Raw genomic sequence first — 14,138 nt, 5'->3', positions numbered from 1 at the left:
ATCATCTCTGCAGTTCGGTGCAAATAACGATGTTGTTTAATATTCTTTAATGTTTTCAGAGTTTGCATAATTCTTAATGTTACACAAAATGTGAAGATGCTAGAGTAGGGAAAAATTAAGAACCATTTGTGCTTCCACCTCAACAACTTTCGCCTCACATGTAGAAAGTGTGTCTCTGATCACTACAATCTTAACTTCTCAAAGGTAGAACTCTGAATACATGTACAACTCTATGGTAATCTTTTTTTTAACTACCATATCTGATTTCATCATGCACAGCCAAAAAAATAAAGAATTGTTCGTAATATCGTATGTGGCATAAAATGTAAAGCTAGATCGCTGTGTCTTGTCGGCTGATCATTTTAGATGGCAAGTGCTATAAGACAACTATATTTATTTTAGTTATTTATTTTAAAACAATATTTGTTTTACAAACCAATACTCAATTATTCATGCATTTCATTTTAGAGGAACAATAGTACAATATTTAGAAAGTCTGTAATGTACATTAATTATATCAGGATTATACCATACAATATTAGCCTCTGAAATTATCACAGTAAGTAAAAAATGCAACAAAAAAAAATAAATGAATCAAGTACAACCAAGACACACAAGGCAGTCTGTCTCGTGAGTGTTAACCCCAACATTCCAATACATTTTCTTAATAAATAAATGGCACATTTAAAAAATCAAATAAAACAACAAATTTCAGTGTCCAAATTGGCACGAAGATAAAACTGCATCTTCTCTTACTTGGCAACAAAACCAACTGTTTGAATCCTCTAACTATAGGAACAAGAATAGATGTAAAGATCTTTTACTTACTTAGTTTATCCAACATATTTTTAACTGTGCATGTGATGTAATTTATTGAGTGTCAATAATAGAAAGCTCCACCTTAAACCATACACTAATTTATAATTCTCTGCTCTAATTGCAGTAAGTTTTAGTTGAGAGCTATATATTGTAAAGTACCAGAAGGTATCTACGATATTTCATCCCAATATTGCATAATTTGTACATAGAGCTGCAGACATTGAAGACGGCTGGTATGTTTCTTTTGCCCATAACCTTAAAAAAATGATACATACCTATACCTATCAATAGGGCTTCTGAAATGTTTGTTTGAACATGGGACCATATAGAAATTTAATTTGTAAATAATTCTTGTAGATGTGTATGAGCTGGATGTACTAGGGATTGTTCTGTGATGTATCAACTAATTGTGCTATTTGGAAGTTAAATATTATCTACTAGTAATTCTAACATTGAAGTCCTACAAATCATAGCCTGGATTGCAATAGTAATTCCAGTATCAATTAAGTACAAGATCAAAACTGTCATTTGACCCACTCCTGGAGGGATATAAACACTACAAAACAGTAACTACTCACTGAAGCCAAGACATAGTTAATTTAATCACCATTAAGGGGCCGATTACGACGTCATTAGGAAACTGTCCCCAATGAATTGGTTCCAGAATAGTTTCCATACGAATCGGGTCCTGTGAGTCCGGATGACCCATTATAATGCTTCTCAACATCGTTAGGTCGGACTCGCATTGACTTCAATGGGAGCCAGAATTCCAAACAAAAAAACAGGCTTCCATTGAAAGATGGGGTAGTTGGGGAAACCCTATGGTGCCAGCCACATTGTGACGGGATGGAAAGAGGGGTCCTTTTGGGACCCCCACGGGTCCCATTTGGACGCCTCCGGGTGAAAGGGGGCCGGCAACAGGTCCCCAAATACATATTTCGGGAGCCGTTTCATCTTGTGTAGGCCAAATCGGAACAACTGTTCAAAACAATCATCGTAATCGCTCGTCTGGATACCGTGTCCATAGATCTGTACAAATCGGCTCTGGAAGACAGAGACTGTCTGGATGCCTTTTGGAACGGACTCGGATTGCTCGAATGGTTTCCGGGCATCATAATCGGTCGTTGGGAAATCTGTACAATTCGGTAGGAAATAGGGGTTCCTAATCGGATTTGCAATACCGAATCCCATCCGAAGCCTTTCCTAACAACATCATAATTGGCCCTTAACTGGTTACAATGAGAGGAGAGAAGGACTGCCTCTCAATAAAATCCCACTCTTAGCGATATAGCTCTTATTTCATTTTATTCATTCTGAGAGTAAACCATATATTTTACTAAATCTAAATCATCGCATGGCCACATTTTCTTGTCCTTTTTGCATTGTGTTCCTGCGATGTTAGTCTCTATTATGAAAGACAAAAATCCTTCTGAAAATCAAACAATTCTGCTGAGAAACTCTTTCATGTATAAGTAGCAATGCTCAATTATCATCATCATGAAAGTCCTTTTACTCATATTTCTACATAGTTTGTATTTTTGGTGGCCGTGCTACTCTAAGCATGCAAGCTGATTTTCTTATTTCTTCAGCTAGAGTATAACCATAACATGGGATGAGCTGCTGACTTGGTAGAATTACAAACATTGCCCATCTGTTTAGTTTCTATACAAGTGTGTGTTCCCATAGTTATTTGCATGGATATTACATCCAGCATCAGCTTGAGAGTCGATCGGCCAGTGCCACTGCACCGGGCTACATGCTAGGGTTTTGCCATTTTCGCTCTGAAATAAGCACTTTTGTCCATCTCCCATCTCTTTGACAGGGGTAATCCTGGAACTAAAAGTTGGGCAATGGTGCTCACACAGTTTCTCATGGCATTTGAATTGAGAGTTTCTACTAGAGAGATCAAGATTGGAGACAATGACTTATCGAATGGGTCTTGGGCTCTTAGTTTAGTTTACACTGTGTAAATGCTCCTTTCGTTGCTGTGATTATCACCCACCCAGAGCCATCACATTTGTCATTTGTGAGTTCTTTTTCATTTAGACTTTCTTTCTGCAAAGTCGCAGATGAGCGCTTTCTAATGAATAAAGCATTTGGAAGTCTTGGGATGAAGCTCTCAACAACGATTGTATGACTAAACAACTACTGTCTTTACCACGACTTCCTAAACCACGAATGTTTAACAACGATCATTTCTAAACCACTACGTTTTAAACCACTACTCCCTAAACCACGAATAAATAATATTTAATGTCACTTTTTCAATGTATGCCTTTTTTTTCTAAAATAATATTTACTTTATTTTTTCAAATACGAGCACACTGATCATATTCTTTTTTTGATTCGAAAGCTTTTACAATTTTTTAAATCAATGCAACACTGCCATCTCCTGTCATAAACCGGTAATTTTTATGTAAATCATTTTCTTCCTAAACCTTTGCTGTTTTTGATACGTAACTTTTACGATTTTATTCTTTACGTTATAATTCTTACTATAAATATTTTTTTAATTGTATTTGTGGGGGGAGTCCCCCCACAACCCCCCCGTTGTTCAGGTGAGTCGTGGTTCCGACCTTCGTTGTTCAGCCGTTCGTTGTTGAGCAGGATTCGTTATTCGCACCACGTTGTTCAGGTGAGTCGTGGTTGAAACGTCGTGGTTTAGGATGTTTCCCCTCAACAACGTTATGTGCAAAGGTTGAATGATAAAATAAAGAAAGTTAGGAAAATGTACATGTTGGTACACAGAAAAAGCATAGTAATACCAGTTAAAATCCTTATCTTCAATGGAATCTTCATTTTCTACAAGTAAAAAAGCGAATTTTCTGCAGAACTATTCTCTTGTGTTATAGTTACTTCTAAGATCCTCATTGCGAGTAATTTTTTACCACGTGTGGTGAATTTGCATGGACCATTAAAAATACTGTGTCTTAAATCTGTGGTGGGAATCACAGATTGTGATTTTTTTACCAGGTCCCGCAATATTGGATTTATCATGTGGACACTGTATACAGATTATTTAGAGTTCGCATAAAATATCGATTTAAAAACATCGGGAGACAGAAAGATCTGAAATGTTGTGACACACAAATAACATGATGCAGAAATATCATTGACCAGAATATCGCTGTAAACACTACTATAGATGGTTTTAATATAGTTTCCACTAATATAGTGGTTAGCAATATAGTTTACTAATTATTTGAATGATTTTTTGTTGATATATCAATTTTATGTGTTACTATTGCTTCTATGAATGCTATTAATTATTTTTAAAATATAGCTTGTAATTTTAAGTGATTGAGAAGTTCTTATACATTTTTTATGGTAATTTATATTGTTGTAATGGGTTGTTGGGTTTGTAGGGGTTAGGGTGGGAAGTTAAGTAGGTGAGAAATAATTATGAATTATTTAATAACATGTATTTAATTATATGATTGATCTTTATTAAATAAATTATGTAACACTTATTTACTTTCATTATATGTTATTTATGGGCTGTTAGGTTTGTAAGGGTACAGGGTGGAACGATAAGTAAGTAATAGATTATTAACAATGAATTAATCATTATTTAATTGAATTTAATAATGTAATTTACGGAATAATTATTTTACTTATATTTTTGTTGCAGGCTGATAGGTTTGTAGGGGTGTAGGGCAGAAAGTTAATTAAGTACTAAGTAATTAACAATTTATTATTCATTGCTAATTATTTAGTCATTTTTGTTTAAGTAAAATATGGAATATTGATTTATTTTACTTATGTTTTATTTGTGGGATGTTATGTATGTAGGGGTACAGAGTGGGAAATGAATTACAAATAAATAGCTAACAATGAATTATTATTTGTAAACTAATTATTTGATTGAATATTACATTTGTAAATTGTGGAATATGGATTTGATTTCAGTTTATTTTAGTCATGGAATGCTGGGTTTGTAGGGGTCCAGGGTGGGTAGTACATTAAGTAATAAATAATGAACAATTAATTATTATTTCATGTATGTTAATTATGTAAGGTAAGGAACAGTTATTTTTGTAGTTATATTTTAGGTGTTCACTGCTAAGTTTGTAGGAGTACACGGTTGGAAATTAATGAATTAATAATTGAACAACACTTATTTATTAATTGATAATTCATTTTGTATCGAATAGTATGTAAACAAATTCATTGCTTTTAGTTATATATATCTTATTAGTTTATTATTTCTTCTATATTTACAGATTTACTTATATATGTAATGTGTATTTTCCGTGCTCTTGCTTAGACTACAGAAAGAATAGTAAAATTAACGTCTTCACAGCACAATAGTAGTGTTGTGCTGTTTGGTGTGAGAACAGTAAATTTCAACCTTACGTAATCTAACTCTTTCCCTACTGTTGAAGAGACTAGAGTGGGATTAGTAAATGTTATCCCTCTTAAATCTAACACTTTCCTTACTGTTGCGGTGACTCAGGTGGAAATTGTACCTTGCACCTCTCTGAAGTTCAATTCTTTCCATATTGCTGGACTAAATGGAATAGGAATAATTGCTACAAAGTCCAACACTTTTCCAATTATTGTGGTGACTGGATAAGGAATAGTAAATCTAACCCCTACACACTCCAACACTTTCTCTACATAAACTAGAATGGGAATACCATATCTTTTTTTGTTTAAATCTGTTTTTGTTAGGTTTCAATTTACCCATCGTCATGAAAAACAAAATGTATCATATCAAGCCGGTCTTACATTAAACCGTTGAGTAATTTCAGATAAACATTCCGACTGAATGGGGGCGCTAGAGGGCGCCAGGCAACATGGCCGCACTCATGTGAGGCTCCGCCGGACCGAGTAAATATCCTTCATTTATCCTGCACATCCTGCCTTTGCCACACACAAAATTGAAAACTGTGTGTGTCTGATACCACGCGACATCGCTGGAAGCTGTTTTGGACGTCAAGATCCCCTCCTGCGGCAGGTACTGGTGTCTGGTGCCTCTGCCGGGTCTCGGCCTCGTGGAGTCGGGGGCCGGCCTGCGGCGACCTGCGGCTGTTTGCTGATCCCGGGCTCTGGCGACTGAGGAGTGTCCTGCGGTGTGTGGCACGGTGATTGGGAGTAGCGGAGGCGAGAGGAAACGACCTGGAGGCAAGCGGAGGCGCTCTGGCCCGTATCAACGAGGGGCGGCAGACTCCGGTTCCTGCGCTCGCCTTTGCTGGTAGCGGTTAGTGGGGCAGCGGCCTGGGAAAGTCCGGAGCTGCGGAGGCGGCGCTAGGCTGTACTGGGCTGCGCTGTGCGAACTGCGGCCGACGGGGGTGGGGAGCGGACCGGAAGGGCTGCTAAGCGGCAACAATGTGGAGGCAGCCCAGTACTCCCTGAAATCCTTGTGTGCAGGAGCCGTGGCGGGCCTTGCTGACTGCCTGAGGCCTGAGGAAGGGAGTTGGTGCTTTGTGGTGCGACTGATCTGGGGCCCACCTTTGAGTCGTATTGGTTGCTGATGGTGAAGCCCACGTGGCAATGAGGCTTGATTTCCTTGTGAACTGGCTCTGTCTGCGCCATTGATTTTGGAATCTGCGCGGGCCTGGTGCACAAGATTATTACAGGTGCCTGATTGCTGTGGTCGGGACATTTGCAAATTGAATATTGTTGGGCGGGCCTAGGCGCAGCAACATTGGTTATAGCGGTTTGGTGATAACATGGGCAGGCCGGAGAGGAATCAGCCCAAGATCACCTTTGAGGCTAGGAAAACGGCGATGCCTTCCTCGCAGGCACCCTCAGACACTGAATCAACAGGGGATTCGGGGGGACGCCGAATTTGGAGGCTACACTGGTGGCTATGCAAAAGACATTGCAATCCATTGAATGCACTATGGAAGCAGTCAACCATAGGCTTGATCACATGGCCACGCAATTCGACAGACAGAATGAGCGGATGGGGGAGGTTGAGCAGAGGGTATCTGCCACGGAGGATGGTCTCACCACGGTGACCACCAAGGTTTTCAATATGGAGAAGGTATTAGCAGTTATTCAAGCCAAGGATGAGGAGTTGGAAGGGCGGTCCCGGCGCAACAACATCCGCGTCACGGGGCTGCCGGAGTCAACCAATGTGGGCAAAATGGAAGACTTCATGGAGAGGTTGCTGGTTGAAATATTTGGGGCTGAGCATCTGTCTCGGGTGTTCATAGTAGAACGTGCACATCGCTCATTGGCAAAACGACCACCGGCTGGAGCGCCGCCGCGCCCCATAATTGCCCGCATACTCAATTATAAGGACAGGGATGTAATTTTGCGCCTAACACGGGAAAAGGGCACCATAGAGCATCAAGGCAATAAACTGGAATTTTGTTCCCGACTTCACGATGGCAGTGCAAACGGCGTGGAAAGAATTTAAAGCGGTGAAGCAACTTCTCCGAGTGGAAGAAATACCATACGCCATGCTGTATCCGGCTCGTCTGCGGATTGGGGCACCTTCTGAAAACAAAATCTTCACTTCTCCAAAGGCGGCCATGGATTATGCTAAAAAGCAAAAGAAACGTAAGCGTGACAACACTGTGGCGCAGGATAGGGAGGAAGAGCTGCACGACGAAATAGCATGAGTCGTTGTTCTTTTCAAACATCTCAGGGAACCTTGCTCATCTTGACTGGGGTGCTACTACACATTGCTGTGTCTATCTCTGGAGGTTCTGCAATACATGACTTTTGGGTTGCTGGGTGGTGGATGTCTGTAACTTTACGATTTTCATTGGTGATTATACACAATCTAGCTGATATTACGTGACATAAGCGCTGGTTGAGTTCATATTCTGAGTGCATATGGCTGGCTTTATAATATTACTCTCACGGACACAGGTTGCGCATTTTGGAGAGGTATGAGCTAGTGACCAGATAATTGCTAGAAATCACCGCTAGTCACAAAGTTGATATGTAACATTTGGTGTGCAGTGGCTCTGTATGGGTCACTGTTTGGACTACAGACTCTCAGTCTGAGCTGTCAAGGACTACTGTGGGAAGAGACATGCTGCTAGTGAGGAAGGGGTGGGCTGTTCATCCGAAGGACTCGATCCTCTCCCATTCACTCCATTAACAGGAGCTGAGCGTCTCTACGCCCCCACATATGGGAGAACCCCACTATATGTTTGAAGTTGGGTTGCAGGTAGGGAGTTTGGGGAGGTGGGGACGGCTTTGGCAGGTTGGGGGAGCTGAAGTGGGTGGGGGAGGGCAGGGGTTATTCAGAGATACCAGGTCTGGGTCATTTGTTCAGCTGGCTTCAGCCGGGAGTCGGGAGGTCTGGAAGGTGGACATAAAACTTGCTGGATGGGGTACGGCTATAACTATAAGCTGTTGCCTGCAGACGGGTATTTGGTCTGCTGTCTCATACTTCGCAGCTGGTATGTGTGGGTGAGCTCGCATTATATGCTACAAGATTTCGTGAAGGGTGGGCCCTATGGATGAGGGGGGCAAGATTAATTGGATTACCTGGAATGTGAGGGGACTGAATCGCCCACAAAAGACGAGACAGGTACTGGCCTTTTTAAACAGACATGGAGGGCAGGTGGTCTTCCTTCAGGAGACACACCTTAAAGGGCGGGCGGCGGAGACAGTAGCTAGGCAATGGGCAGGTACTAGATTAGCATCAAACTATTCCTCATATGCCCGTGGGGTAATGATTCTAATAAAAAAAAAATGTACCATTTGTTTCATTACACGCGGATGTTGACAAAGAAGGTAGATATATTATTTTACATGGGAAATTGAGTGGTACGCTGGTCACGATGATCAAATCAAATATTGATGGCCCTGAATTTTATGTCTACCTATGGAACAAGGTGTATGCTTTGCCACCCTCAGCAATAGTATGTGGTGGGGATCTGAATGTGACATTGGACACGGCATTGGACAGGAAGGATGATCGGCCCTACACTCACATGAAAGCAGCTGACGCGGTGAAAGATGGAGTGACTGGACTGGGATTGGTGGATGTGTGGAGATTGGGGCATCCGGGAGTGAGAGAAGGTACTTGTTACACGTCTGCACATGACACATGGTTGCGGCTGGACTATTGGTTGGTGACACGGGATGTTAGCGATTGGGTGATGAAAATTAGCCATTTGCCTCGAATGCTGTCGGATCACGCTCCGGTGTATATGGAAGTGTGGTTGCCATCGCATGCACCCGCTCCCTTCACGTGGCGTCTACCGACTGGTGTTTTACAGGACCAAGTGATGCGTGAGGAGCTGCGTGCAGTTGTTGAAGAATTTTTTGACAAAAATGTTGGCTCTGTTGATACCATGGGAACGGTATGGGAAGCCTTTAAGGTGACGGTACGGGGAGCGTGTATAGGAATGCAGGCGGGAGTGCTCAGGTCGCTGAGGGATTCCATGGACAAGCTAGAGCGTGAATTGTTGTGCCTTGAGCGACAACAGGAGCAACAGCCGGCTGACTCTCTACTGGCTAACATACGAATGAAAGTCACTGAATATAACGACTTAGCAGAGCAGGAGGTTAAGTTTCTGTCCAAACGCAACAGGGCAAGATATTATGGTGAGGGAGGGCGTCCGGGCCGCGGATTGGCGGACAGAATTAAGGAGCCATGGGCTAGGCACTGTGATGTACAGGAGATTAGGGATGGTGAGGCCACCGTGACGAGTGCGAAAGGCGTACTGGATTGCTTTGTGCAATACTACGAGCAGATGTATGAATATAGGGAGATGGCAGGGGAGGATGAAATAGCGCAATATCTGGTAGACATTGCATTGGTCTGGCTTTCGAAGGGACAACAAGATTTCTTAATGCAACACATTACGGAGGGGGAGTTTCGGGACGCCATCGCTGCTCTGCCGAACGGTAAGGCTGCTGGAACTGATGGCTTGCCATCTGAATTTTATAAGGAATATGTTGATTTACTACTACCTCGTTTGGCGCTCGTTCTGGAAGAAGCCTTAGAGCAGGGTCAATTACCAGCAACGATGAGGGAGGCATTGCTGGTGGCTCGGCCTAAACCGGGCAAGCCACTGAATCGCTGCGAGTCATATCGGCCGCTGTCCTTGATGAACACGGACATTAAGATTATAGCCAAGGTATTGGCGACACGACTGCGCCTTGTATTGCCGAATCTGGTGCTGCCGGACCAGTCCGGTTTTGTACCTCTTCGCTCCACGACACACAATTTGAGAGCGCTGTTTGCTGTTTTACATCTTCTTAAGCCAGAACTTGCTGCGAAAGCAGTGCTTCTAGACGCTGCGAAAGCGTTTGACTCCGTTGCCTGGCGATATATGATCACAATATTGCACCGCATGGGAGTACCGTTTTTCTTTACGTCCTTAATCACTTTGCTATACACAAATCCGATGGCGAGGGTGCGGGTTAACAGGCATGTGTCTGCACCATTTGCTGTGAAGAGGGGAACTAGGCACGGTTGCCCCCTATCACCCTTACTGTTCGCTATACTGATGGAGCCACTGGCATGCATTTTGAGGCAAAGGTATGCAGACACGGCATTACGTTTCCCTCTCAGATCCCTGGCTGTATCGATGTACGCCGACGATATGGTTTTGTACGTGAGGGAGCCTGCTAAAAATTTGGAAGGAATACTTCGGGAATTTATTAGGTTTGGGCGTTTCTCAGGCCTATCCATAAATTGGGATAAATCCATATTGTTGCCTCTTACGGATGCCACACAGCCATTCCCATTGGAATTTCCACTTACATGGGCATCGGAACCTGTTCGTTACCTGGGTATTTGGATGCACAGGGACTCCCAAGAGATAATTAATGCTAACTATGGAGTGGCTATTTCAAAATTGGAAGATTAGGTGACCCGCTGGATTCGGTTGCCACTCACATTTGCTGATAGGGTTTCGCTGATCAAAATGGTGGTCCTTCCTAAATTGTTGTATTATTTTGTTAATGTGCCTATTGCCCTGACGTCTCATTTTTTTGCGCAGCTACAATCCTTGTTAATTACGTTAGCCTGGGCAGGGAAGAAGCCACGTGTGAAATGGGACGTACTGACTAAGCCTTAGGAGCTGGGAGGCTTTGTTGTGCCGGACATGCGACTATATTATCTATGCGCTCAGGCTCATTTTGCTGTTTACTGGCTTTCGGCGCCACCGTTCATGCCGCACGTAGCACTGGAGGCGAGCGCAGTTATCCCGCTGCCCCTAAAGGCGATGATCGTGATTCTGCATTCGGTGTTTGACAGGGGGGAAGTGGACACGGTACAGTGTACGTCTAAGGCCTGGGGGAAGTTAGGCAAGCGTTCGAATAGACTGCCGTTATATGCCCCGGGTATGCCATTGCTGTATCATGCAGATATATCGGTTTTGAGTGAAATGGGAGCTTTACAATTGTTGCAGGACGCCGGGATACCCACTATGGGTGATGTCTTTCCGAGTGTTCGGATTCTACCGTTGCAGAACGTATTGGAACAATTGTTTAATACAACAATGGCCACATTCATTTATGTCAGGCTGCGAGCTGCGATACGCCCTCTATATCCCACTTTCCCGGATGAACCGCCTGTGTTGGGGGCCTTACAGTTGCTATATACAACGACCGATAGGGTGAAATTGATCTGGCGCTTGTACCGGGTATCTAGGAGGATGAGGGAGGAGGCGGTGTGGTTGCTAAAGCAAGATGGGATGCGTGTTTACCTGAACCATTGACCAATGATGAAGGGTCTGAGTGCTGTTCTGCGACTGGTGGTTTTGCAGCTAATGGAAATTTTCATCTCATCCACTATAAGTTCTTACACCAATGGTATTACACGCCTGTACAATTGGTTAAGTATGGTCTCCGAGAATCGTCTGGTTGTGCAAGGTGCGGATTGGAAGGCATTGACTTTATCCACCTGGCCTGGGGTTGTGTGCGTGTGCAGGCATTCTGGGTGGCTGTAACGATGGCACTATCTGAAATGACGTCAATTGCAATTGCTACTTACCCGCGCTTATGTTTGCTGGGGATGGCCTCTGGAATACCAGCTGGACTGAGACGATTGGTAGTTTTGGCGCTGCAGATTGCTAAGCGCAGAGTGGCTGTTTCTTGGGGAGGGAGACGAGCGCCAGTTGTCAAAGAATGGTTGCAGGACATGGCATATTGTCGAGATCAGCTGATTTGTTATTATGAAGAACTGCCTGCCGCCTCACGTCCGCGTGAAGTCTGGGGCCCTTACACCGCATACATGTTGTCTAAGCTGGATGATAATTGAAGTGTACTACACTGTATGGATCTGTAGGCTGGAAAGGTTTTCTGGGCGGTTTGCCTGTCCGGATGCCCGCTGTCGAGTTGTGAGACTGATACAGGGTTCGTCTCCTCATCATACAGGTATCCATTATAGGGTTGGCATTTGTAAATCCTTGACCCACCTTTGGATTTCTGTGGTACGTCTTTTTACATAGGTGAACACTTCCGCAGTGTGTATAGTTTATCCACTACCTTGACTAATGCTGTGATGAAACCTTTAGGCCTTGAATGATTTCTGTCTTTTTGTGTTGTTTCTATGCTGCATTATTGACTGATGACCTGATTGGATCTCTGGTTATTGGGGAGGGGGGATGTTGAAGTACTTAGTTGTTCCGGTTTTATGCCTAAAATAAGACTGATTGTAACCTATATGATGGAAATGCAAGACGTCGGTTCCTAATGTTGACTTGTTGTAACGTCGCACCGTTGGTATCCACCATTAACTCTGCCAAGTTGATTGATGTATGACTTGGAATTGCTTTGCGGCCGGCCCTTGCAACGGGTTGTGGCCAAATGCTGTGTTCTGGTAATAAGGTACAATAAAAGTCTTAAAAAAAAATTTTAAAAAAAAATTCCCACTGAATAGGAATAGAACAAACATACATGTCAATGACATTATTGACCTTGTTACATGCTGAGCCTCGACCGGATAAAAGCCATCATACATCACTGACATGGTTCATTTAGTAAGGTGTACAGAGTCCTCTCAAGTCCTACAGAATAGGTAAATGCACAGATGTTATAGACAAAATTAAAAAAACTAAACTTAAAACTAGTAACAGCATAGTCTGATTTTTGGAAGTGATATCCACACCATGTCCCCCCCCCTCCCCCGCCTGCCGTCCTGTCCCGTGGTTCTCCGCAGGTCCACTCCACCACCCAGTAATCGCAACGGTGACCACCTTTGGCTTCAGATATTGTACATGCGTGTATATGGCATTGCTAATGTCCACTGGTGGGCTATCCCTCAACCAGAATCCAGGACCACCAGAGTGCCTCCAAAGTAGTAGTTTGCCAGCTTTGTGATCTGGGCCTCAGGGACACAAAAGGCTCCCCTTACCTTGGACCCACTCCTGAACCCAGCCCAGCCTCCAATTGGGTCCCCACAAGTCCTGGAACCTTGGTTAACCAAATTCTAAAAGTGGGGATATAAAACATTTTTGTTAAAAAACTGCTCTGAGAACCAGGAGGAGACTGGGACTAACCTGCTAGCCTATCAACCTGAGTTGTATTGTGTGTCAGATTGACTTTGCGACTTTCCGCTAATTTTTATTAAGGCAACAGTGGTCCCTTACAAATAATAATGCTTAATCAATAAATATAGACAAAGTCGTTGCTGTATTTGAAAGCGACATTCCCAGCCGGGCAGAGTTCTTGATATTTACTTTTCAGTCAATGTAAAACATGAATAACGCACAATATACAAGACAGGGCACAAGCCTGTACCCAGTCAATCACACAAGAAATATCAGGACAGGGAACAATTAAATGGAACACACAAAAGGGCTTAGGCAAGAGCTTAACGTTCTGTAAACTTGTTAATCGTTCAGTTTTGATTATAAAAACAGAACAATATTGTCACCTTCACACTTTTAAAGGGCAAATAAATCATTCCATGTGTGTAAGGTGCTCATAGTTGTTGACGGCGGTTCGATCTGTTTAACACATCCCACGGATCTCATCCGGACATTTAATGTATGCCTACTAGTAAAGCAGCCTCATTTGCCAAGAGGGAAGCCAAGAGGTTCAAGGCTTATTGTGTACCCGATCACAGGAATTTCCGGGCTGGCTGTTGCTGTGACCTGTTGAGGTCAGCTTAGATTTGATTCCGGTAACAATGTGCATGTGTAAGACTGAAGAAGGGCCAAGGTTTGGTCATTCAAAGAACGTCAGGCGGACCACAATCAGGAATATAGGGACGTTCAAGTTAGTCCGGTATGATAACCGGTAGTTAGGATGCAGTACTGCTCAATCGCGGTTTCTCCGCAGCAGTAAATCCGTTTCAGCAGTCCATTGTCAAAGTGGTATCCAACTTTGTGGAACTGCCTTCAGGTACAGCCCTCTACCTCATTTGGCTATAGATTTTCAATTTCCTTTCA

General features: G+C 43.1%; 1 protein-coding gene across 1 annotated transcript in view; it reads left to right on the top strand.

Moving 5' to 3' along the window:
- LOC144762567 (cadherin-related family member 4-like) overlaps positions 1-14,138 on the top strand; it is a 93,715-nt gene that overhangs the window by 65,266 nt on the left and 14,311 nt on the right. The gene's annotated exons all lie outside the window — the stretch shown is intronic.

This window comes from Lissotriton helveticus, chromosome 1_1 (assembly GCF_964261635.1).
Source record: "Lissotriton helveticus chromosome 1_1, aLisHel1.1, whole genome shotgun sequence".
NCBI lineage: Eukaryota > Metazoa > Chordata > Amphibia > Caudata > Salamandridae > Lissotriton > Lissotriton helveticus.
This window is presented reverse-complemented; position numbering and strand designations above follow the sequence as displayed.